We start from the raw sequence: 26,497 nt of genomic DNA, 5'->3' as shown, positions 1-26,497 counted from the left end.
TGATACAGCTAGCATGAGGTCATTTGATGTGGAGGAAATGCTTAGTATTGTCTGATACAATTCAAGTTACATTTATGAAAGGAAAAGGTAAGAATTAGGACTCATAGAAGCCCTACGTGCAGATGAAGACCATTGAGCCCATCAGGTTTGCACTGACTCTCTGACAGAGCATCCCACCCAAGCCATATCCCCATGTATTTACCCTGCTATTCCCCTTAACCTACAAATATTGGGACACTAAGGGCAATTTAACATGGCCAATTAACCTCCCCTGCACATTTTTGAAATGTAGGAAGAAACCGGAACACCTGAAGGAGACCCACCCAGACATGGGTAGAATGTGCAAACTCCACACAGGCAGTCACCCGAGGCTGGAATTGAACCCAGGTCCCTGGTGCTGTGAGGCAGCAGTGCTAACCACGATGCCATCATGCATAGTAGTGAGGTGTATTTTTAATTGTTTGGATTGCGACTGTAGCAGCATTATCGCAGCTTGCCTGATCAGTGGACTCTGCCCGAGTCTCAAATTTCCCACTCTGAAGGTGGGAAATATAACTTCAGAGTTTGATGAGTATTGTCATTATCTCACAATCCAACTCAGTATTCTTTCTCTGTGCGCATAAGAATATTTTGCTGTTGAATCAATTTTAAAATAAGATGATGCCTGAAAAACAGGAAACCCACTGAGACAATTTTAAATTGCGGCTGAATGTGAGAAAGGATAAGTGACACATTAACCACAGATTTCATTGGATGCAGCAAAATGTAGTCATTGATGTGAAATATCCCACCTACCAGGGAGGTTTATTGATGGGACAGTAACAGAGATAATTGGTGACTGCCTTATTAAATTTCCACCTAAAAGCAGCCCATTAATCTGGTGAGCTCCACATTCCAAAGGTGTATCATAAATGTGAAACCTGTCACAAGTAAACCACAGCCAATTTTCTGTGGATGTCTGATGTGCAGTAAATGAGTGTATTGTTTAAGCTTGGACATTTATTTTTATAGTATATGTTGACAAGGAGAGTTTGCAAAATGCTGACAGCAATTTCCATTATGCCAGAATATGGCCCAAATAAATTGGAAAATGGGTCAGAAACTGATCCCCTGAAGTTTAATATACTGTATAATGTTTGTACATGTGTTTCATTACACATCCCACATGCTGTGGGTCGTAACAGATGGCTATTTGATAAAAGTGATTTGTCAGTAAAAAAAATTAGAAAGACGCTGGCCTTGATGAATTGATACGTTTCTGGAGTGCAATTTGAGTGTGAAGGTTTTTTCATTCTACTACGGCATGTGGGCATTTCTGCCTGGGCCAGCATTTATTACCCATTCCTAATTGCCTTTGAGGACGCAGTTAAAAATCAACCACATTGCTGTGGCTCTGATGTCACATGTAGTAAGAAGGCTCACAACACCAGGTTAAAGTCCAACAGGTTTATTTGGTAGCACAAACTTAGAGTGTCACTCCTTCTTCCAGTCCAATGTCAGCATCTCCACATCATGGCTATCATTGACATCAGAAGTTGGCCCAGTCCAACACGGGCATCTCCACGTCACATGTAGGCCAGACTAGCAAGCATGTCAGATTTCTTTACCTGAAGGAACCAGATGGGTTTTTTTTTAACGACATGTGACATTGATTAGATTTTTAATTCCAGCTTTCTTTTTAATTGAATTCCAATTGCACTACCTGCTATAGTGGGATTCGAAGCCCGACCGTCAAAGCAATACTGAGTCTCTGGTTTACTAGTCCAGTGCCAATACCATTATGCCACTGCCTTCCCTTGCAATCACCAAGCCCAGGCCAATACTTGAAAGAGAGAAGAGAAAGAGAAATCTGGTTTAAAAAAAACTTAAGACTGGCAGCTCAGTTGCACGGAAAATTAGGATGTCAAAGTGAAGGAAGCAAGAAGTGCAGATTAGTGATGAGTCTGTGTCAGCAGAAAGCCAAAGGTAGTGACAGATCTATGAAAATTGTACTAAAAGCTCATACAAGCTTATGTTCTTACAAGGGGAGGGAAATTGGATAATAAAACCAACTTAAAGACTTTGGACCTGATTTTACCATTTTGATTCTAAGTGCTGAACCTGGGCACAATTCAGATCTGACTTCTTAGGCATCCCCATAAGCACTTAGCCTTAAAAAAAACACGGGTCTGAATCACGCTGTGGATGGGGCTTATCACGCCCAAAATGTAAGTGTTTATGTGATACAAATAGGAAAAACACAAATTTTCCCATGTGTGATAAGAAAATACAAAGACAAACTAGTATTTAGTTAGACAAACTAAATACTAGTTAGACAAACTAAATACAAAGTTAGATACAATGTTCTATCTAAATGGAAAGAAACTTCAGAGTTCTTTGGTGCAGAGGGATCTGGGTGTCCTTGTGCATGATTTGCAGAAAACTAGTATGCAGGTACAGCAGGAAATAAGGAAAGTAAATTGAGTCTTGGCATTTATTGCTAAAGGAATAGAATATAAAAGTAGGGAAGTGTTGCTGCTACTGTATAATGCATTAGTGAAACCACACTTAGATTATTATGTACAATTTTGGTCCCCTTACTTGAGGAGGGATGTAGTTGTATTGAAAGCAGTTCAGAGGAGGTTTACTAGACTGATTCCAGGCATGAGGGGTTCCTCTTCTGAAGAGAGATTGGGCAATTTGGGCTCAAAGTCCCTGGAGTTTAGCAGAATGGGAGGAGATCTAATTAAGGTGTAGAAGATAAGGAGGATTGAAAAAATAGATGTGGAGAAGATGTTTCCTCTAGTAGGGCAATCTAGAGCAAGAGGTCATGGTTTTAGGAGAAGGGGTAGCAGATTTAAAACTCAAAAAACTTAAATCTCAAAAAAGGTCATGAGTCACTACCCAGAGTGTGGTGGATGCTCGGACATCGAGTACATATGAGGAAGGGATGAACAGGTTTTTAATTAGTAAGGGTTTGAAGGATGATGGTGAACAGGCAGGAAAGTGGAGTTGAGGCCCAGATGAAAGCAGCCATGATCATATTAAGTGGTGGAGCAGGCTCTAGGGGCTACATTGCCTACTCAAGCTGCTTGTTTTTATAGTTCTGGTAAAAAAACATTGCCACAAGTATTTTAACTATCACCTGGATAGTTAAAAGGATTCCAGAATTTGACACCTTTCCACCAAGGAATCCCAGCAAAATCCTGCACTGAAACTCAGCAACACAAAGATTACGCTATCTTTAATTTTGTTACATTCTCAAGCTTCCTCAATCTGTAAACAATGGAATGGTTGTTGAACTAATTTCTCCTTAAAATTCTATGGTGTAAGTTCCCTAAGTGTACAGATTCTTTGACACATTTTTAACACTTCCTCTTCCTGATCTGCTTCTATCCCTTTTGCATGACGTGTTTGCTTCTTATTTGGCTGAATGGTTGGAAGTTGCTGACTAGCTCACATCACACTGGAGGGGGTTAATGTTCCACAAAGATCCAGGCCTCTTCACACTGCCTGAGGTTGTTGTCTTTCTAACACAAATAGCTCTTTCTTATCTTTGTACTGACAGTACGTTTTTCTTCTTTCCTTCTCTCCAGTTATGTCTCATCACAAGACCATAACAAGATCCGTTCTGATGACAAAGAGGCTTCTTATCTCATCCTCCCAGAATAACACTCTGAATTCCCATCGGCTTCTTGAACCACTTCAATACCAGCGCTGAACTAGTTCCAGAACATAAGAACATAATAAGAACATAAGAAATAGGAGCAGGAGTAGGCCATCTAGCCTGCCCCGCCATTCAATAAGATCATGGCTAATCTGTCGCTGCTCAGTTCCACTTTCCCGCCCTCTCCCCATAACCCTTAATCCCCTCTCTTATCAAAAACCCATCAACCCGCGTCTTAAAAATATTTAGCGAGGCAGCCTCCACCACTTCAACGGGCAGAGAATTCCAGAGATTCACCACCCTTTGAGTGAAGAAGTTCCTCCTCAACTCTGATCTAAACCACCCCCCCCCTTTATCTTGAGGCTGTGCCCCCTAGTCCTACTGTCTTTTTTGAGCGGGAAGAGTCTCTCCACCTCTATCCTATCAATCCCATTCATCATCTTATATGTCTCAATGAGATCTCCCCTCATTCTTCTAAACTCTAACGAGTACAAGCCTAGTTTATTCAGCCTCTCCTCATAGCTCAACCCCCTCAACTCCGGTATCAGCCTAGTAGACCTCCTCTGCACTCGCTCCAAGGCCAAAATATCTTTGCGCAGGTGCGGCAACCAAAACTGCACACAGTACTCCAGTTGCGGCCTCACCAATGCCCTATACAGCTGCAGCAAGACCTCCCTACTTTTATATTCAATCCCCCTCGCTATGAAGGCCAGCATCCCATTCGCCTTCCCGACCACCTGTTGCACCTGCAAGCTGGGTTTTTGCGACTCATACACAAGGACCCCGAGGTCCCTCTGCACCGCCGCCTGCTGCAGTTTTTCACCCCGTAAGTAATAGTCCTTCCTACCAAAGTGGACCACCTCACACTTGCCAACATTAAATTCCATTTGCCATTTCCTGGCCCATTCGCCCAGCCTATCTAGATCCTTCTGCAGACTCTCCACACCCTCCGCGCAATTGGCCGTTCCCCCAATCTTGGTGTCATCAGCAAATTTTGACACCCTACACTCGGTTCCCTCCTCCAGATCATCTATATAAATGGTAAAAAGCTGAGGCCCCAGCACCGACCCCTGGGGCACTCCACTAGTCACCATCCGCCAATCCGAATAGCACCCGCTGACCCCCACTCTCTGCCTCCTATTTGACAACCAATCCTCTATCCACGCTAAACACCCTACCCCCAACTCCATGTCCCTTGACCTTCTGCAATAACCTCGTGAGGTACTTTGTCAAACACCTTCTGAAAATCTAGAAAGACCACATCCACCGGCTCTCCTCTATCCACTGCCCTAGACACATCCTCATAGAACTCCAGTAAATTTGTCAGACACGACTTCCATTTAATGAAACCGTGTTGCGTCTGCTCTATCAAGCAATTCCCTTCAAGATGCCTCGCAATTTCCTCCTTAATGACAGATTCTAACATTTTACCTACCACAGACGTTAAACTAACTGGCCTATAATTCCCTGCCTTTTGCCTGGCACCCTTCTTAAACAACAGCGTAACATTTTCCAATCATCCGGCACTTCCCCAGAATCCAGCGACGTCTGGAAAATAACCACCAAGGCATCCACTACCACCTCCGCCATTTCTTTCAGAACCCTCGGATGCATTCCATCCGGTCCTGGGGACTTGTCCACAATCAGCCCCTCCAGTCTGTCGAGCACCGCCTCTCTAGTAACAGTAATGTCATTCAGACCCTCCAGTCCTACCACCTTTCCATCGCTAACACCCGGCAAATTATTCACGTCCTCCTCCGTGAAGACAGAAACAAAAAAGTTATTCAATACCTTAGCCATATCCCCATCCCCTACCACTAGGTCCCCTTTCTCATCCTCTAAAGGACCAACATTCACCCTAGCCAGCCTCTTCCTTTTTATATATTTATAAAAACTCTTGCTATCCTTTTTTATATTAAGCGCTAGCCCAGCTTCATAGTTTCTCCTACCCTTCTTTATCAACTTTTGTCAATCTTTGTTGACATTTAAACCTCTCCCAATCCTCTTCTCACCCACTACTCTTAGCTACTCTAAATTCCTCCGCTTTTAATTTAACACTTTGCTTCACCTCCTTCATTATCCACGGCTTATTACCTCTCCTCCTACTATCCTTTTTGACCATCGGAATAAGTTTCTGCTGAGCACCAAGAAAGATCTCCTTAAAGATCCTCCACTGCTCCTCAACAGACCCTCCCTCCAACACGCTCCCCCAGTCCACATTCGCCAATTCTTCTCTCATCCTACCGTACTCCCCTCTATTCAAACAAAGGACGCGTGTCCAGGAACCCACTTTCTCCTTCTCCATCTGCACCAGAAACTCCACCATACAATGATCACTCTCCCCAAGAGGATCCTTCACCACAAGGTCCCTAATTCTACCTGCCTCATTACATAGCACCAGAAAATCAGGAGACCCCAAGTCTGTAGGCTAATTACCTGCATTTAGACCTTCAAACCTGGCTCAGTTATCCCACACAGCCTGAGAAAGACATTTGACAGTACAGAACGCAAGTCCTGCTGAAAACAAAGATATGCTATCAAAGCTTCTGGTCTTGTGCTCCGTGAGGATTGGTGGCAGCACTGCCTTCCCTAGTAGTAAGGGAATGTGGTGGCATAGTGGTATTGTCACTGGACTAGTAATGCAGAGACCAGGGGTAACCCTTGAGGGAAGCAGGTTCAAATCCCACTATGGTAGATGGTGAAATTTGAATTGAAAAAAAATCTGACAATATAACCATTGTTGTCATAAAAACCCAACTAGTTCACTAATGTCCCTCCTGTAGGGAAGGAAATCTGCTGTCCTTACTCAGTGTGGCCTACATGTGACTCCAGAACAAAGCAGTGCCTCCCCAAGGGCAATTAGGGATAGATAATAAATGTTGGTTCAACCAGTGACAACCACATCCCATGAAAGAATTTTTAAAAATGTTATTCCCATGCTGCTGTTGGAAACTTCTTGCAAGCTATTCTGATGCGTGCCAGATAAAAAAAACTTGGATAGTTTGTCTTTTTTCTGCAGTACACAACCTGAGATGTTGGCCAAGGTTGACAAGATGCATGTTCCCACAGGTGCTGACTAACTCTTTGCTGCTTTACAACACATGTAAATAATGTAAATCACGTGAACACATTGCTGCATTTATTACTAATATAACTTTCAATACAAGTATAATATGAATATCAATTTCAATCTCCCAGGTGTCATTTTGGCTCAGATACAAAGTTGTGGTTCATATTCTATTCCAGCTTGTTGTGGAGTTCTCGGGGGGGGGGGGGGGGGGGGGGGGGGGGGGGGCTAGAGATTTCAGCTATACAAAGGCTCATGAAAGCCAGTGTCCCAGTTAAAGATGTATCTTTATTGATAACTAACAGAAGGCAGGAAATATTATCGAGGAATGTATAATTGACCTGTCTGACGCATGTGATCTGAGTAGTGTTGGAATGCTCAAGGCCTTCTCACATAGATAGACACTGGACTGTCCAATGCTCATTCTCCCATCGATTGTTGGTCAATAAAGAGAAAATCTCTAGCTCCCTCAACCTTTCCTCATAAGACCTATCCTCCAAACCAGGCAGCATCCTTGTAAATCTCCTTTTGTTGCCTGCCGCACACAGTCTGTTTTAACCCTTGCACGGTGGGCAAATAACTACGAGTAGACGACTTGTTACTACAACCAATGTTTATTTGAACTCACAATCAATAATCACTCACCCGACCAACAGTAAGTTATCTTACAGAAAATACGAGAATTCAAGTCCAATATAAGGGCTTGACTTAACTTTGCATGACTGGCAAGTACCCGAGCAGATATCGGCCTTTATCTGTACGCTGGTCTTGGTAGTTGTCTGTGTAGTCTGGTCCCTTGGTCTGGTCTGGCACTCTGGCTCTGGTCTTCCTTCCTTCTCGGGTGTGGTGGCTCTCCTTGTGCTGGTCGTCACTGGAGATGGTCACCATTGTTGTAGCTTGTGGGGTCAGAGGGAGGGAGAGATTCCTGGTTGCACAGTACCCTTTATACCCCATTGAGTTTCACACCTCTTTTGGCCATTGCCAAATGTGATCCCCCTGATCGATTAGGGTTCAATCAAGTGCTACCACACCGATCTCTGGGTGTATCCCCAACGGCCATGTCTGTAGGTGTTGGAGGCACATAGGTCACACACCTCCCTCCTAAATAAGGGTTCACGGTGCCTTATGTCTAGTACATAACCCAGTGTGACCAAAATGTCCCTTTCATCCTGGAGATGACCCATATCCTGTTTATTCACTCGTCAGGGTTGCAACCTATTTGCCTATGTCTTTAAACTGCAGCCTGTCATTTTAGTTCTCGTCTTATTGTCCCAGAGTGCTTTACAAATCGCCATTTTAGATGGTCAGTTTGGCCACACTTTGCACTCTCTCCAATGCTTCCACATCTTTCTTATAGTGAGGTGACCAGAACTGCACACAATATTCCAAATGTGGTCTCACCAAGGTCCTGTATAGTTGCAGCATAACCCCCTGTTAATAAACACTAACACACTATAAGCCTTCTTCGTGGCTCTATCCACTTGAGTGGCAACCTTCAAAGATCTGTGGATATGAACCCCAAGATCTCTCTGTTCCTCTACATTCCTCAGAACCCTGCTGTTGACCCTGTAATCTGCATTCAAATTTGTCCTATCAAAATGAATCACCTCGCACTTATCCATCTGCCACTTTTCTGCCCAGCTCTGCATCCTATCAATGTCTCTTTGCAGCCTACAATAGTCCTCTGCCTCATCCACTATTCCACCAATCTTGGCGTCATCAGCAAATTTACTGACCCACCCTTCAGCCCCCTCCTCCAAGTCATTGATAAAAATCACAAGTAGCAGACGACCCAGCACTGATCCCTGTGGTACACTGCTGATAACTCGTCTCCAGTCTGAAAATTTTCCCTCCACCACCACCTTCTGTCTCCTATGAGACAGCCAGTTACTTATCCAATCGGCCAAATTTCCTTCTATCCCACACCTCCTTACTTTCTTCATGAACCTACCATGGGGAACCTTATCAAACACCTTACTAAAATCCATGTATGCAACATCAACTGTTCTACCTTCATCTACACACTTAGTACCTCCAGAATTCAATCAAATTTGTGAGGCAAGACTTACCCTTCACGAATCCATGCTGATTATCCTGGATTAAGCTGCATCTTTCCAAATGGTCATAAATCCTATCCCTCAGGACCTTTTCCATTAACTTACCGACCACTGAAGTAAGACTGACCGGTCTATAGTTACCTTGGTCATTCCTATTTCCTTTCTTGAAGACAGGATCAACATTCACCACTCTCCAGTCCTCTGGCACTAACCCTGTGGATAGTGAGGACTCAAAGATCAAAGCCAAAGGCTATGCAGTTTCAGCTCTTGCCTCCCAAAGAATCCTAGGATATAACCCATCTGGCCCAAAGGACATTGAAAAACTTGAGGGTCAAAATTGCTAATACATCTTCCCTTAGAACATCTACCTCCTCCAGCCTATCAGCCTGTATCACACTGGTGCAGCAGGTGGTCAGGAAGGCAAATGGGATGCTGGCCTTCATCGCGAGGGGGATTGAATATAAAAGTAGGGAGGTCTTGCTGCGGCTGTATAGGGCATTTGTGAGGCCACAGCTGGAGTACTGTGTGCAGTTTTGGGCGCCGTACTTATGCAAGGATATTTTAGCCTTGGAGGGAGTGCAGAGGAGGTTTACTAGGCTGATGCCGGAGTTGAGGGGGTTGAGCTATGAGGAGAGGCTGAATAGATTAGGCTTGTACTCGTTAGAGTTTAGAAGAATGAGGGGAGATCTCATTGAGACGTATAAGATGACGAATGGGATGGATAGGATAGAGGTGGAGAGACTCTTCCTGCTCAGAAAGGATAGTAGGACTAGGGGGCATAGCCTCAAGATAAAGGGGGGGGGGGGGGGGGGGGCGCGGTTTAGAACAGAGTTGAGGAGGAACTTCTTCACTCAAAAGGGTGGTGAATCTCTGGAATTCTCTGCCTGTTGAAGTGGTGGAGGCTGTCTCGCTAAATATTTTTAAGACGCGGGTTGATGGGTTTTTGATAAGCGAGGGGATTAAGGGTTATGGGGAGAGGGCGGGAATGTGGAACTGAGCCACGACAGATCAGCCATGATCTTATTGAATGGCGGGGCAGGCTCGAAGGGCTAGTTGGCCTGCTCCTATTTCTTATGCTCTTTTGTTCTCATCCTCAAAAACATGGCCCCACTCCTTGATGAACACTGAAGAAAAGTATTCATTCATCACCTCTCCTATCTCTTCTGACCCCATGCACAAGTTCCCTCTACTATCCTTGACTGACCCTAACCCCACCCGGGTCATTCTTTTATTTCTCACATAAGGGTTAAAAAGCCTTGGGGTTTTCCTTTATCTGACCCACCAAGGACTTCTCATGCCCCCATCCTAGCTAGCCTAAGCCCTTTTTTTAAAGCTCATTCCTTGCTACCTTGGAACCCTCAAGTGACCCAACTGAACCTTGTTTTCTCATCCTTATATATGCTTTCTTTTTCCTCTTAACAAGGCATTCAACTTCTTTGGTGAACCATGGTTCCCTCACTCAGCCATTTCCTCCATGCCTGACAGGAACGTACCTATCCAGGACACACAGTAATTGTTCCTTGACAAGCTCCACTTTTCATTTGTGCCCATACCTGACAGTTTCTGTTCCCATCTTATGCTCCCTAATTCTTGCCTAATCGCATCATAATTACCTCTCCCCCATCATAAACCATGCCCTGCCATATGGCCCTATCCCTCTCCAAAGCAATAATGAAAGACATCAAATTATGGTCGCTATCTCCAAAGTGCTCGCCCACAAACAAATCTAACATTTGGCCTGGTTCATTACCCAGTACCAAGTCCAATGTGGCCCTGTTTCTTGTTGGCCTATCCACATATTGTGTCAGGAAACCCTCCTGCAGACACTGTACAAAAACTGCCCCATCCAAACTATTCTACCTATAAAGGTTTCAATCAATATTTGGAAAGTTAAAGTCACCCATGATAACTACCCTGTGACCTCTACACCTATCCATCATTTGCTTTGCAACAAGCCAGAAATGACAACATGGTTTGTCCTACCTCTCAGCTTCCACCCTAACTCCTGTTTTAAATCCCCGTGCCTTTTCTTACTTATGTCGTTGGTACCGGTGTACCACAACTTGTGACCGTTCCCCCTCCCCCTTAAGGATCCTGAAGGCACGGTCCACCCAACTTACATACAGGTAAAAATAAAACACTTAACCAGCAACCACTGCCACCTGCACTGTGCAAGCAAACTACAAACTTTCCCAGAACTCCCCACGGCCGATTTCTGGTTTCCTGCTGCTCAGCTCCACTCTCCAACCTCTCCCTGCAGACTCAGCCCAAAAGTAAGTTCAAAATTAAGCACTCCTACCTTCCAGCTCTCCTCAAAAGAGTTCCTTCCCTCTCTGCTTGCTCCAGTGAAAAACATCATTAATATACAGCTGAAGTACATTTTTAAAGATCCAAAATACATGTTTAAATCAGAAATCTCATACTTAGTTAAATCCAAGGTATTTTCATTTAAGAACATAAGAAATAGGAGCAGGAGTAGGCCATCTGGCCCTTCGAGCCTGCCCCGCCATTCAATAAGGTCATGGCTGATCTGTCGTGGCTCAGTTCCACTTTCCCGCCCTCTCCCCATAACCCTTAATCCCCTCTCTTATCAAAAACCCATCAACCCGCTTCTTAAAAATATTTAGCGAGGCAGCCTCCACCACTTCAACGGGCAGAGAATTCCAGATATTCACCACCCTTTGAGTGAAGAAGTTCCTCCTCAACTCCGTTCTAAACCGCCCCCCCTTTATCTTGAGGCTGTGCCCCCTAGTCCTATTTTGTTAGTAACTTAAATCCCTGGTTATTTGAAGTTTCTTTAACTTACTGTGAATTTCCCCAACATAGTTCTAGAACACATGCAGTGCTTAGGAAGTGCTTTTACATGTGCCACCCTTCAGGTGAGACATTATATTGCAAACTTGTCTACCTGGTAATCCAAGCTAAATGCATTAATATATTCTTCATTATGTACTGTACATAGGGCAGATGGCAGGGTTAACATAGACTTCATTCTATACTGTACGCAGGTCAGCACTATTGGGTGTAGTGGGTTAATACATTCTTCATTCTGTACTGTACACAGGTCCGTACTATTAGGAGCAAGAGGGCGAGAGCATTAGCGAAACTGAGAATGAGTGTATTTCCAGTTGTTAAAGAAGGGCCCGATTTTACCATTGCGTTGCGCTCACTTGTGGGCGCGAAAAATTGGTAAAGCCGGGTATGAGGCAAGTAGCGCAATCTGTGCCCACATCTGCACCAGTTCCCCTTTTGCCAAGGCCCAAAAATGGCCAGGACCTGGACTGTCCTGAAATGGCACGACAACCATTTAAACACATTTGCATGTATTTAAATTGTCTTAATGGGCTGCACACCAATGTTACCGGCACTTCCCCCTTTACCATCATGTTCACCAATCCGGAATCAGCGCGAAGCAGACATGCTCCACAACAGCCCAGTTCAGGTGCTCCAGTTAGTGCGGAGGTAAGTGCCGAGCATCTGTCAGCGCTCAGCTTGGGACTGGTGGGAGGAATCGGGGGGGGAGGGGGGGGGGATCTGCTGCCACTGTGCCCGAGAGACCCTGATTGGTCTGGGTGGTTTGGGGGGGGGGGGGGGGGGGGAGGGTAAGGGGATCACTAATCAGGGGGAGGTATTATATCGGGTTTTTTCTGCGCATGTGCAGTTGGAGGCACCAATCGGAGCTGCAGCATTTCGGGCACGTTAAGCTCCACCCACAGGCTCCCGCAGCGCGATTCGGAATCACTGATATATTTTTCAGGTTGGGTGTGTGTATGAGGGCACCTGAAACAGATCGAAAAGACGGATCTGAAACACTCCCAGTTTCAAACCCGTCCAGCACTTAGAATCAAAATAATAAAAATTCCCCACAACGCTAGAAAAATCCTGCTTTAGGTCAGAAGTTCATAGGTTCAAGTCCCACTCCAGCAAAGTGAGAACATGATCCAGGGTAACGCATTCAATGCAGTACTGAGCGAATGCTGCATTGTCACATGTGCTATCTTTCTGATGAGAGATTAAACCGAGGCCCGAGGGACTACATTGAAAGTATTTTTTCAGCTGGGAATGGTTTTGAAGTTAAGGAAGGCACTGTATGAATGTGAGCCTTTCAAGAAACTGACATAAATGTAGCCTTTCCAAACACTGGAATTGGGCAGCATCTGCTGTTTGCCTGTCTGTGCTGTTACCTTCCAGCTTTTATGATGAGATAACTTGAAGATGGACTGCATTTCTCCCATTGACCAGGGTTTGATACACTCTCTGGTCTCTTTATTTTCCCGCCTCTCATCACTGAATACCCGAGTCCTAACCTGATTTGCTACTCACACCAACTGCCTCTGACCAGTCCCAGCCTGAACAAGGGTGCACTTATTACCCCTCCCCCCTACTTTCCCCCAACTGCTGACCTCCCTCCACAAGCATTAATGTCAGGGAAGCAGGGCCCTGCACCTGGAGAAGGAAAGCGCAGATATTTTCATTTTGAGAAATGGGACCCGAAAGGATTTTTCAACCCCTGCAGTGGCTGCTGAGTACCCAGGACAATGGACCTGATGCAACTCTGGCATGTCTTTAGGAAGCAGTAGTTTCACTCATAAGTTCATAAGGTATAGGAGCAGAATTAGGCCATTCAACCCATCGAGTTTGCTCTGCCATTCAATCATAGCTGATGTGCTCCTCACCCTCGTTTTCTTGCCTTCCGCCCCCACCATGCCCCCCCCCCACCCAACCTTTCAATCCATTACCAATGAAAAATCTGTCTAACTCCTCCTTAAATTTACTCACTGTCCCAGTGTCCAACACACTTTGGGATAGCAAATTTCACAGATTCATAACCATTTGGGAGAAGTACTTTCTCCTCAACTCTGGTTAAGTTTACTACCCCTTATTCTAAGACTGTGCCTCTCGTTCTAGAATGCCCCACCAGCAGAAGCATCCGCTCCACGTCTACTTTATCCATATCTTTTATCATCTCAACCCAATACCTCACCAATCCTTGCTGGTTTTCTGGGTCAAAGCGCCAGCAACCTCCTGACAGCATTCCCTACTTGGGATGGAGGTTCCGCCTCAGCGAGGGAGGATGATGGTGGTTGTAGTGCAGAGATGTATCGCAGAATCTCAGAATTGTTACAGGGCAGAAGAAAGACCATTCGACCCATCGTGTCCAGTCAGATCTTTGCAGCAGCAGATCATTCAGTGCTATTCTTCTCTGCACATTCTTTCCAGATACAACTCTGATTCCCTTTTGAATGCTTCGATTGAACTTGCCTCCATCACTCTCAGGCAAAACATTCCGGACACTAACCACTCGCTGCATGACAGAAGTTTTTTCCTCAACTCGCTTTTCTTTCCTTTGCCATTGAATTTAAATCTGTGCCCTCTTGTTCTTGATTGTTTAATGATTGGGAATTGTTGCTTCTTGTCTACTCTGTCCAGCTCCTCTTGGTTTTGAATACCTATATCAAATCTCCTCTCTGCCTCCTTCGAGGAGAATAGTCCTAACTTCTCCAGTTCATAATCGAAGTTCCTCAACCCTGGAACTATTCTCAAATCTTTTTTGAACTTTCTCCAATGTCTTCACACCCTTCCTAAAGTGTCGCACCCATAACTGGGCACAAAGCTCCAGCTGAGGCCAAACTAGTGTCTTATACAAGTTCAACACCAATCTCCTGGCCGCATTCCCTGCTTGGAATGGAGATTCCGCCTCTGGGAGGAAGGATAATAGCAGTTGTAGGGCGCAGTTAACCCCAGATTCCGTAACATCCTTGCTGTTGTATTCAATATACCCATTAGTAAAACCTGGGATACTTTATTATCTTTATCCTATAGGATAATCTCTAAATTTGCACACCTTTATTGTGGAATCCGAGAGGCATAGGCAAAAGTCATAGGTAGGAGGAGGATTGGAATGAGGCACTCACTGAATGTTAAAATGGCGGCGTGGGCTTGTTGGGCCAAAGGGCCTGTTTCCTGTGCTGTATTGTTCTTTGTTCTTTATTAACTGCTCTCAACCTGATTTGCCACCTTCAATGACATATGCATACACACTGTTCCAGTTCTATTGTGGGTGGAACCCACCCACATTGCTGATGGGTATAGAGGGATATGGGCCAAATGCTGGCAATTGGGATTAGCTTTGGGGTTTAAAAAGGGTGACGTGGACAAGTTGGGCCGAAGGGCCTTTTTCCATGCTGTAAACTTCTATGACGTCCAACTTTAGAGATCCCATCTTCTGCAGAGCTGGTTCCATTATGTCCCAATAATCTAAAGCCCTCACTCCTGCACTATTTCCTGCCACACGTTCATCTGTTTTATCCTCCTGTTTCTATACTCAGTTGCACACGGTACTGGGAGTAATCTGGAGAATACTACTTTGGAGGGCCAGTTTGCCAATTTCCTATCTAGCTCCCTGTATTCTGATTGCAGGATCAGATCCTTCTTTCCTGCCGCTGTTATTTGTGTCAATGTGGATCATCAATACAGGCCGTTCACCCCTCACCCTCTGCTCTCCACCCCTTAATGTTCTGCAGCCATTCATATTTGACTCTGGTACCTTGGATGCAACACACCTTCCTGGATCCACACCTCCAGCTGGTGAGACTCCTTTCTATTCCCCTAACTATTGATTCACCTATCACTATTCCTCTTCCAGTCTTTGTATTACCTGCTTCCCTGTCCCTGTACAGCGGAACTGTCTGTGGTGCAAAGGACCTGGCTCTAGTTTCATTCCACAGAAACTGACACTTTCATCTGAGACTAATTGTGGTGAAGCTGAATTTTAAACGGAAAATTGGGGTAGACTTATAGCTGGTCTTGCGACCAGTTCAAATAACTGCAGACCCGTGAGATGTTGGACACCAGTCAGATGTATGGATGATAATTCTACTCCCTAAGTCACTAAGGAATGATATTCCAGAAGCAGAGGGAATTGGTGGAGCAGTTTACATAAATTGTAATCCATTCCTGACATTTCTTTCACGATTTTATTAAAAAATTCAAGATTTCCAGTTTTTGAATTAAACAGTGAGAGTCTTTAAAAATGTGTCTTTTTACAAAACATGGGCATCACTGATTAGCCAGCATTTAATGCCCATCTCTGATTGTCCCAGAGAAAGTAGTGATTAGCTGCCCTCTGAACTGCTACAGTACCTGAGCTGCTAGTACAATTGCTGTGTTGTTTGGGAGCCAGGTGCCAGATTTTAACCCACTAACAGTGAAGGAACAGCAATATGTTTCCAGGTCAGGGTGGCGAGTGACTTGGAGGGAAACTTCCAAGTGGTGGCATTCCCATGTGTCTGCTATCCTTGTCCGAGGTGATTGGGGTTGCAGGTTTGCAAAGTGCTGTTGAAGGAACATTGGTGAGTTGCTGCAGTGCATCTTGAAGGTGGTGCAAATGGCTGCCGCTGTGTCAAGTGGAGGGAGTGAATGTTTAACATGATTTGATTTGATTTATTATTGTCATGTTTTAGTATACAGTGAAAAATATTGTTTCTTGCACACAAAAACAGACAGAGCATATCATTCATAGAGAAGGAAAGGAGAGAGTGCAAAATGCAGGTGGAGAAGGTAGTCAAGAAGGCATGTGGCATGTTTGCCTTCATCGGCTAGGGTATTGAGTTTAAAAATTGGCGAGTCATGTTGCAGCTTTATAGAACCTTAGTTAGACCAAACTTGGAATATAGTGTTCAATTCTGGTCACCACACTACAAGAAGGATACAGAGGCTTTGGAGAGAGTACAGAAAAGATTTACCAGGATGTTGCCTGATATGGAGGGCATTAGCCATGAGAGATTGTGGAAACTTGTTTTGTTCTCACTGGAGTGACAGAGGTTGAGGGGAGACTACAAGAAGTCTACAAGATCATGAGAGGCATGGACAGAGAGTGGATAGTGATAATTTTTTCACTGGGTGGAAGAGTCAATTACTAGGGGGCACAGATTTAAGGTACAAGGGGCAAGGTTTAAAAAGGAGATATACGAGGTAGATTTTTTACAGAGTGGTGGATGCCTGGAACTTGTTGCTAGGGAAGGTAGCGGAAGCGGATACGGTAGTGACTTTTAAGTCTTGACAAGTCCAAGAACAGGATGGGAATAGGGCAATATGGTCCCTGGAAGGGTAGGTTGTTTTAGTTAAGTCAGGCCGCATGTACAGGCTTGGAGGGCCAAAGGGTCTGTTCCTGTAGCTGTAATTTTTTGTTCTTTGATCTCTAGAAGTTGGTGACAGTTGTAGCAGATATGCCAAATTTTCTTAATCTCCTGAGAAAGTTGGTGGGCTTTCATAACTACATTGTCAGCATGAGGGACCAGGACAGGTTGTTGGTGATTTGCACATCTAAAACCCTGAAGCTCTTGATTGTCTCTGCTTTATCCCCGTTGATGTAGACAGGGGCATGTTCTCCACTATGCTTCCTGGAGTCAATGACAATCTCCTTCATCTTGTTGACATAGAGGAAGTGTTGCAACAACAATAATCTCTCAATCTCTTTCCAGTACTATGTCTCGTCATTGTTTGAGGTTGAACCCACTACGGTGGTTGTCATCAGCAAAATTGAAAACTGAGTTGGAGGGGAATTTGGCCCCACAGTCATAGGTGTTTAAGGAATATAGTAAGGGGCTGAGGACATAGCCTTGCTGAGCACCTGTGTTGAGGATGATCATGGAGGTGGTGTTATGGCCTATCCTTACTGACTGCAGTCTTTGGGCTAGGAAGTCTAGGATTCAGTTGCAATTGGAGGAGCCGAACTCCAAGCCATGAAGTTTGGAGATGATTCTCGTAGGAATAATGGTGTTGAAGGTTGAGCTGTGGTCTATGAATTGTTGTCTCATATAGGTGTCTTAATCAAGGTGTTCTAGGGTTGATTGTAGAGCCAGGGAGATGGCTGTTGTGGACCTGTTGCGGTGATAGGCAAATTGCAGTAGTGAATAGGATGTTAACCAAGCATGCTGCTTTGTCTTAATAATGTTGAACTCCTTGAGTGTTGTTGGACTTGCACTTGCTCAGGCCAGTGGAGAGTATCCTATTACACTGCTGATTTGTGCCCTATAGATGGTGGACAGGCTTTGCAGAATCAGGAAGTGAGAAATCAGGATGCAGAATTTCCAATTTCTGCCCTACTCTTGTAGCCACAGCATTTGCGTGGTTATTTCCAGTTCACCAGTAATCCCCAGGACATTGAGTACCGCAATAATTTGAAAATCTGAGACTAAAGAATAGCAGTTCTTTATGAAACATGTTCATTGCCTTCCTCGAGGGCAACTCGTGTTTGGCAATAAATGCCTTGTCCGTATCCCAAGAACAAAAATATTTGAAAAATCTCAGTTGAACTCCTGCCACCGAAGGTGTGGGGTTCCCAAGATCTGTGTTACTGAATCGAAATCTGGAGATTTCCTGTTTGTACCATGACTATAACAGCTGGCACCATGGGGTGGCAGCATTGAGCTACAACTCTGCCTCTCCTGCCTTTGCGGTAACATTCCTGCTATCAGAATCATGAAATGCCTTCCAATAATTAGTGTAACCAGATCGAGTTTTGTGGAATTTGTGCAAGAACCAGAATTCCTCGTGTTTCTGTCCCTCTTTACAGCAATCAGATATTCTGCAGAAAGAAGCAGCAACCGTTGGAAGGGGCAGATCTGGTAGGTTGGTGCTAGAGATTCTCTGATCTCATTCACCCTGCCAGGGAGAATGGAGAATTTGGTGCTCAGCCAAACACTGCAGCGGGACTGAAGAATCCGGCGAGGTCGGAGGTTTCTAACCAGCACATAAAGGGAAATGGATAACAATGAAGATGAACATGGTAAAAGTGACAAAATAGAAATCCCGTTGGAAAAAAGAGTGGAACTTCTTTGAGAAAGACATTTCTGGAAGAGAAATAGCAGTGAATTAAACACGCAAATAAAAGCAAAATGTTTCAGATTTCAGATCATCCTCTGCCCTTTTCTGCAGGTAGCATGAGCTGTGTATCAGTAGGGTCCAGAGATGGGCAGCTGAAACACCTGCCTGTGGGGGGAGGGGGTGTGTGGGGGGTGGATTGCTTTGTTATCCAACAGGGTGGCGGACTCCTACGGTCCCATTTGTACTGGGTGTTGTGCAACGTGACTGACTGGTCCTTAATGATAAAGGCTCAGGATGTGTTATATACATTTTCTTTTTCCCTGGAACCAAGAGTGCTCACTTCGTGGGGGAGAAAAGCAAACTCCTTTCCGACGACGTGTGAAGTGAGGGTCCTCTCTGGATTCACCTCCCTCATCTTCATCTCCCAGGCATCGGCGCTCCCTGAACTAGAGCAGGCGTTCCCATTTGGTACACTGAGCTCACGTTAATGAAGTTCGAGTACTATTGAATCTGTTCCTACCATCCCTTGTCCTGGGAACCAGCTCACTGCTGTTATCTCCCTTCTGGGTGATTACCAACCCTCTGGTGTGCAGTTTCTTCTTTAACAAAACCCCTTCATGTATTGAACACTATAATGAATAAAGACACCATTTATGTATTCGTATCAAAGGTTGCAGTCACCGTCCTTGGAGTGAATGTCAGTATTTACATCTTGTCTGCAGGTATTAGTACTGACGGAGAGGCCCCTATAGAAGCATAAGCATGAGGAGAGGCCCTTGAGATCATTGCGAATCCTTTTACCCTCCTTGGTTCCTAATCCCTTCATATCTTTGTCCAAGAAATATTCTGTCATTTCAGTAATAAAACTAAAATATGCTGGAAATTGTTAGCAAGTCAGGCAATATCTGTAGCAAGAAACTGAGTTAGCCTTTCAAGTCAAGGTTAAAGTAATATTGACCTAAAACTTTAACTCTGTTTCTCTCTCCACAGATACTGCCTCACTGGCTGATAGTTACAGCTTCTTAACAATTTTATTTTGGATGGTGGCACAGTGGTTAGCACTGCTCCCTCGTAGCACCAGGGGCTCTGGTTCAATTCTGGCCTTGCGTGACTGTGAATTTTGCTCATTCTCCTTGTGTCTGCATGGGTTTCCTCCAGGTGCTCTGATTCCCTCCCACACTCCAAAAATGCTAAAATTGCCCCTCAGTGTCAGGGAGAATGGCAGGGTGAATATGTGGAGTTATGGGGATAGGGCCTGGGTAGGATTGTTGTTGGTGCAGGCTCAACAGGCCAAATGGTCTCCTTCTGCACTGTAGGGATTCTATGATATCATTTCAGGTCAGCTACTCTGGTTAGGCTTGCTCCAAGAGCTTAAATTGCAGATGTTGCAATGGCTGCATGGGTGCAAGAATGCTTGGGATCAAGGCCAAGAGTGAGATTATTCAGGCAAGCCACTGTCTGCTCTGTCAAGCTCGAAAGTTAATATGCGGAAACATTCAACAGCCAATTGTCTCGAAAGCAAGTTCCTGTTTCACTCGAAATTTTCCTGTTCCACATGATCAACACACGAAAGGAAGAAGTTGTTCTTTGCACCTCTAGTCTGAAAAATGGTGGGTTTGAGTTTACCAGTAGTCTGAGTCTCCCAAAGTCCCAGAAAGGTGTTATATGTATTGGGTTGTAAACAGTTAGAAGTAAATGGATAGTTTACAGTGTAAGTTGAGATGGAGTTAATTTCTGTGATAGTTAATTAACAATTTTGCTTGAATGCAAGGTTAATGTGTTTCAGGTTGTCATTTTTGAGATCAGGTTACAGGCTGCCCTACAAATCAGCAAATGTCACTGAAAGTCTGCTGTTTGTCTATCTGGTCAGTGGAGAGAAAACACTCCTTGGTTTTTGTGAGCTAGCACAGCCAGATGCAGAAGGGCAATGGTCTCTAGTGCAAGAATCACATCCTGCTGCCATCCAAGGATTCCAGATTTGGTCTGGTGATAGTAACAGTTGTAAAAAAGTCAGTTTGAAAAATCCTTCAAATAGAAGGAAATGCTGACAGGATGAGATGAAGTAAGTGGATGGGAGGAGGTGGGTGTGCAGCATAAACACTGGCTTGAATGCCTTGGACTGAATAGTTTTACGTAAAAGTAATTAAAAGCCAAATAAATTCTAAGACTGAAGTCAGATGAATTTCTGCTCCCCTCCCCCTCCTGCCATTGCTCCATAAAATCTGTGGCTACATGACATGTTAAAGAAAATGGAATGATAATATCACTGAACTGATCAATTCAAAGGGCAATGACGACAAAGTCCTGAGTGATCAGAAACAGGGCAACCATTGGCCAGCAGCGTCCCAAATTTTTTAATGCAGTTAATGTCCTCGCTTTGTATTGCAGCCAGTTTTTGTTTTACCTTTAATGATAGAAGTTGGTAGTGGGAAGCAGGAGGAAGGGTGGGGGAGAGGAAGAGTGGTGTGTGGGGGGAAGGGGGAGGAGGGGTGTGGGGGTGGCCAATCTGAGGCATAGCAACTGGGAGAAGGACTGTAAACTGATTAAATGACTTCAAAATTTACAGATTTGGCAGTGGACTGTCACTGTGTAGTCCGTAGTTTTAACTTGATATCTGGAAAAGGCCAAGAATTTAAAATAAATCTGAGAAATAAAATCAAGTGCCTATGAATAAGAAACAGGGCATGCTCAGAGGTTGGGCAGCCACACATTAAGCAAAGTATCAACTTGTATTTCAGCCTCAACGCACCGACTATTAGAACCAGGAAAGGTCAACCAGCAGTAGAGATGAGTATGAACATAAGAACATAAGAAATAGGAGCAGGGTAGATAGAGCTATGGATGGCAGTGAGCAGTAAAGAATAAAGGTGCATAATAAAGAATCCTTATCAAGCTGACTAACCAGAGCCATCTTATTTCCACAAGGGAGACGAAGACATTTGTCTCTGGAGTTTGAACCTGAAATATAGGGCCGGATTTTACCATTTTCATTTTAAGTGCTGAATCTGGGCACAATTCAGATCTGTCTTGGAAATCTGCCTTCAGGCACTCCCATACACACTTAGCCCGAAAAAAATCATAAGTCTGAATCCTGTTGTGGGCGGGGCTTAGCACACCCCAAACAATCAGCACTCAGTTAGAAAAAAAATTGAAAATCGCGCTTTGCCATATCACTCCCAGGCTGCAAAAAGCAGATAAAACAACATGGGAGTGATGGTCCCATAGACATCACCCCCACCACATATCTGTCCTCCTTATCCACCCACACCTCTCTGCTACCCAGACCAATTACAAACTCCTGCCCCCATTTCCCTCCATTGATTGCCCACAGTGTGGCAGCAGACTCCCCCCTCACGATCCATCTGGCCTCCCTGCATGCCCCCCCACAGATCCATTTGGCCTCCCCCCCATCACCACAGGTCCATCTGTCCTCCAGCATTTCCCCTCCCCCCACCCCCGCATCCACCTGGGCTACATCTGACCTCCTCTTCCTCCCTTCCCACTAGAAAATGATTGGGCCTGCCTCCCATCCCTCTCCCACCACCGATCCAAATCAGAACCACTGGAAGCTCTGAACTTACCTCTTCAGCAGCTGGAACGCCCAAAACAGACCTTTTGCCAAGCATGTCTCTTTTGTACCAAACCTGGATGTATAAAAGTGATGGTAAAGGGGGAAATGCCGATAAAGTTGGGTGGACGGTTCACTAATTCAATTTAAATTCATGCAAATACATTTAAATCGCCATTGCACCTGTTTTGGGCACAAATCGGATTGTGGTCATTTCCAGGCCTCGGCAAAGTGGGCATCTGCGCAGACGCGGATCGCATTAATGGCCTCATGACCAACTTTACCACATTTTCGCAATGTTAAAAATCGGACCTATGTGTGTTGTTATTCTAAGCAAATATGTGTTTGAAAAATGTTCCAAATGGAAGATGATGCTCAGGGTTGGTTGTCAAATAGGAGGCAGAGAGTGGGGGTCAATGGGTGCTATTCGGATTGGCGGTTGGTGACTAGTGGGGTGCCCCAGGGGTCGGTGCTGGGGCCTCAGCTATTTACCATTTATATAGATGATCTGGAGGAGGGAACCGAGTGCAGGGTGTCGAAATTTGCTGATGACACCAAGATTGGGGGAAAGGCAAATTGTGCGGAGGGTGTGGAGAGTCTGCAGAAGCATCTAGATAGGCTGGGCGAATGGGCCAGGAAATGGCAAATGGAATTTAATGTTGGCAAGTGCGAGGTGGTCCACTTTGGTAGGAATAATGGTAGGAAGGACTATTACTTACGTGGCGAAAAACTGCAGCAGGCGACGGTGCAGAGGGACCTCGGGGTCCTTGTGCATGAGTCGCAAAAACCCAGCTTGCAGGTGCAGCAGGTGGTCAGGAAGGCAAATGGGATGCTGGCCTTCATAGCAAGGGGGATTGAATATAAAAGTAGGGAGGTCTTGCTGCAGCTGTATAGGGCATTGGTGAGGCCGCAGCTGGAGTACTGTGTGCAGTTTTGGGCACCGCACCTGCGCAAGGATATTTTGGCCCTGGAGGGAGTGCAGAGGAGGTTTACTAGGCTGATACCGGAGTTGAGGGGATTGAGCTATGAGGAGAGGCTGAATAAACTAGGCTTGTACTCGTTAGAGTTTAGAAGAATGAGGGGAGATCTCATTGAGACGTATAAGATGATGAATGGGATGGATAGGATAGAGGTGGAGAGACTCTTCCCGCTCAAAAAAGACAGTAGGACCAGGGGGCACAGCCTCAAGATAAAGGGGAGGCGGTTTAGAACGGAGTTGAGGAGGAACTTCTTCACTCAAAGGGTGGTGAATCTCTGGAATTCTCTGCCCGTTGAAGTGGTGGAGGCTGCCTCGCTAAATATTTTTAAGAAGCGGGTTGATGGGTTCTTGATAAGAGAGGGGATTAAGGGTTATGGGGAGAGGGCGGGAAAGTGGAACTGAGCCACAACAGATCAGCCATGATCTTATTGAATGGTGGGGCAGGCTCGAAGGGCTAGATGGCCTACTCCTGCTCCTATTTCTTATGTTCTTATGTCTAGGGTGGAGAAGGCTCAGAATTTAAATTCCAGTATGGGCCACTTCAGATTAAATGCAATATCTCCTTGTATACCTTACTGTTCAAACTATATCTTTGAACTACCTTGGGAGCTTTTTGTGGGAACACAAGAAATAGGAGCAGGAATTAACCAACTTACCCACTGAACCTGCTCTGCCATTCAATATGATTATGGCTGATCTTCTCTCTCCCTTAACTGTTTTCCCATTCACTCCCCATGTCCATTAATTCCCCAAGATCAAAAATCTGTCTATCACAACTTTAAATGTACTCAACAATGGTGCATCCAAACCCTCTGAGGTAGAGCATTCACAACTGAGTGAAGTAATTTCTCCTCACCACAGTCCTAAATGATCAGCCCCTTATCTAGAGACTGTGCCCCTGTGTCTATCCTGAACAATGGGAAAAAATCTCCAAGTCTACCCTATCAAGCCCCTTTGGAATTTTGCAGATTTCAATGAGATCACCTCTCTTCTTAATTCCTGAGAATATAGGCCCAATTTCCTCAGCCTCTCATCATAGCACAACTCCCTTATCCCAGGGAATGCCTTCAATGTTACTGTATCCTGTCTTCAATATGGAGACCAAACTACACACAGAATTCCAGATGTGGTCTCACCAAAACCTTGCATGATAGTAGCAAGATTTCCTTATTCCTATATTCCAGTCCCCTTGCAATAAAGGCTAACATGCCATTTCCCTTCCTAATTCCTTGTTGCACCTGCATGCTTTGTGTTTCTTGTACAAGCACAGTCAAGTCTTTTTAAGCATCAACATTCACATCTTTTAAATAAATGTTCTGATTTTCTATTTTTACAACTCAAGTGAATAACTTCACTTCAGGGCAATACGGTGGCACAGTGGTTAGCACTGCTGCCTCATGGTGCCAGGGACCCAGGTTCCTGGCTTGGGTCACTGTCTGTGCAGAGTTTGCACATTCTCCCCATGTTCTCCAGGTGCTCTGGTTTCCTCCAACAGTTCAAAAGATGTGTTGGTTAGGAGCATTGGTGATGCTAAATTCTCCCTCAGTGTGCCTGAACTGTGCTGGAGTGTGGGGACTAGTGGACTTTCACAATAACTTCATTGCAATATTGTGAGCCTACTTGTGACACCAATAAACAAACTTTATAACTTCCACACATTTTACTCCATTTGCCATTTTGTTGCCCACTCACTTAACTTGTCCATTTATATTTGCAGCCTCTGTTCTCCCCATGGCTGACCTTCCCATTGCTTGGTATCATCAGCAAATGACATTACTTGTCACATCATCTATGTCATTAATATTGATTGTAAATAGCTGAAACCCCAACACTGATTCTTGCAGCTCTCCACCACTCACTTCCTGCCAACTTGAAAAGGCCTGTTTAGGCGCACTCTCTATTAATCAATCCTCTATCCATGTCAATACCTCCCAACACAGTGAGCCCTTATCTTGCTTAAGAATTTTATGTGCAGCACAGTGGCAAAGTGTTTAGCACCACTACCTCACAGCGCCAAGGACTGGGTTCAATTCTGGCCTTTTGTGACTGTCTGTGTGGGTTTTCTGGGTGCTCAAGTGTCCTCCCATATCCAAAGATGTTGGATTAGGTTGATTGCCCCTCAGTGTCAGGATAAATATGTGGGGTTATAGGGAAAGGGCCTGGGTGGGATTGTTGTTGGTACAGGCTCTATGGGGTCTGAAGGGATTCTATGAAATACCTGAATTTCCAAAAGACATATGATATCTACTGCTTTTCCTTCTACTGACACCCTCAAAAAACTCTCTAATAAGTTTGTCAAACAGGATTTCCCTTTGGTAAAACCATGTTTAAACTTATTTATTAGTGTCACAAGTAGGCTTACATTAATACTGCAATGAAGTTACTGTGAAAATCCCCTAGTTGCCACGCTCTGTTTGGGTAACCAGCACACCTTTGGACAGGGGGAGGAAACTAGAGAACACCCATGCAGACATGACAAATACATACAAACTCCACACTGACAGTGAGCCAAACCAATAATTGAACCCAGGTCCCTGACGCTGTGATGCAGCTAACCATTATGCCACCCACATTGATATATTCTAATCATATAATGTTTTCCAAATTGCAGTTTTCTATATAGTTGATGCATATTGTCAAAGGAGGAATATACTCACCAGCCAGGTTATGTGTCCCTGCCTGCAAGTTGGAGCAAGTCTTTGGCAGCCCTGCAGTATAAATATCTCACTTTCTACACCGTAGAGTTTTGACGGAGGGTTATCTGGACTCGAAACGTCAGCTCTTTTCTCTCCTTACAGATACTGCCGGAGCTGAGATTTTCCAGCATTTTTTCTTTTGGTTTGTGGCAGTTTATACTGCTTGGGGTTTAATATCAGTGTATACAATCTCGACAACTCAGCCCCTGGGCTTCTGCCAAGGGCAAGTGGACAGAATTTCAGCTTAAATCATTCACTTGCAGAGAGCGTTGTTCCAGCTCGATTTCTAACTCACTCACATGAGGCAAAAACATGAACAAACGTTGAAATTCACTTAGACACAAGAGACAAGAAATAAAGAGACATACAGACTTCAAACCGTGCACCATTCCTCCGGGATTTCTCCCGAAGTTACGGATCTGAAAGAAACATTCTACCCTGTGAAAACTACACAAAAAAAGCCTCCGAAATAAAACACTATCTCTGAGACGGAGAGAATCATTGCTGTAATAAAGACCCATTTGGTCAGCGCTCTTACCTCAGAAAGAAGAAAGAAAGGGGAGAATCATCGCCCCCCCATACGGGAGGGGAAACGCCCGCAATGAAAAGGAACAAACAACCCAGAGAGCAGCGTCTTATAGCTCACTGTCCGTCAA

At 44.7% G+C, this 26,497-nt stretch overlaps 1 long non-coding RNA gene across 1 annotated transcript; it reads right to left on the bottom strand.

Annotated features, from left to right (window-relative positions):
• Positions 1-1,431: 1,431 nt before the first annotated feature.
• Positions 1,432-26,497, bottom strand: LOC145355459 (uncharacterized). The gene is made up of 3 exons (XR_013888989.1): positions 26,380-26,497; positions 1,703-1,822; positions 1,432-1,607 (listed from the first exon to the last, which is right to left on the bottom strand). It is a non-coding gene; the product is annotated as an uncharacterized LOC145355459 (long non-coding RNA).

This window comes from Carcharhinus amblyrhynchos, chromosome 19, assembly GCF_965287045.1.
Source record: "Carcharhinus amblyrhynchos chromosome 19, sCarAmb.v2.hapA, whole genome shotgun sequence".
Lineage (NCBI taxonomy): Eukaryota > Metazoa > Chordata > Chondrichthyes > Carcharhiniformes > Carcharhinidae > Carcharhinus > Carcharhinus amblyrhynchos.
This window is presented reverse-complemented; position numbering and strand designations above follow the sequence as displayed.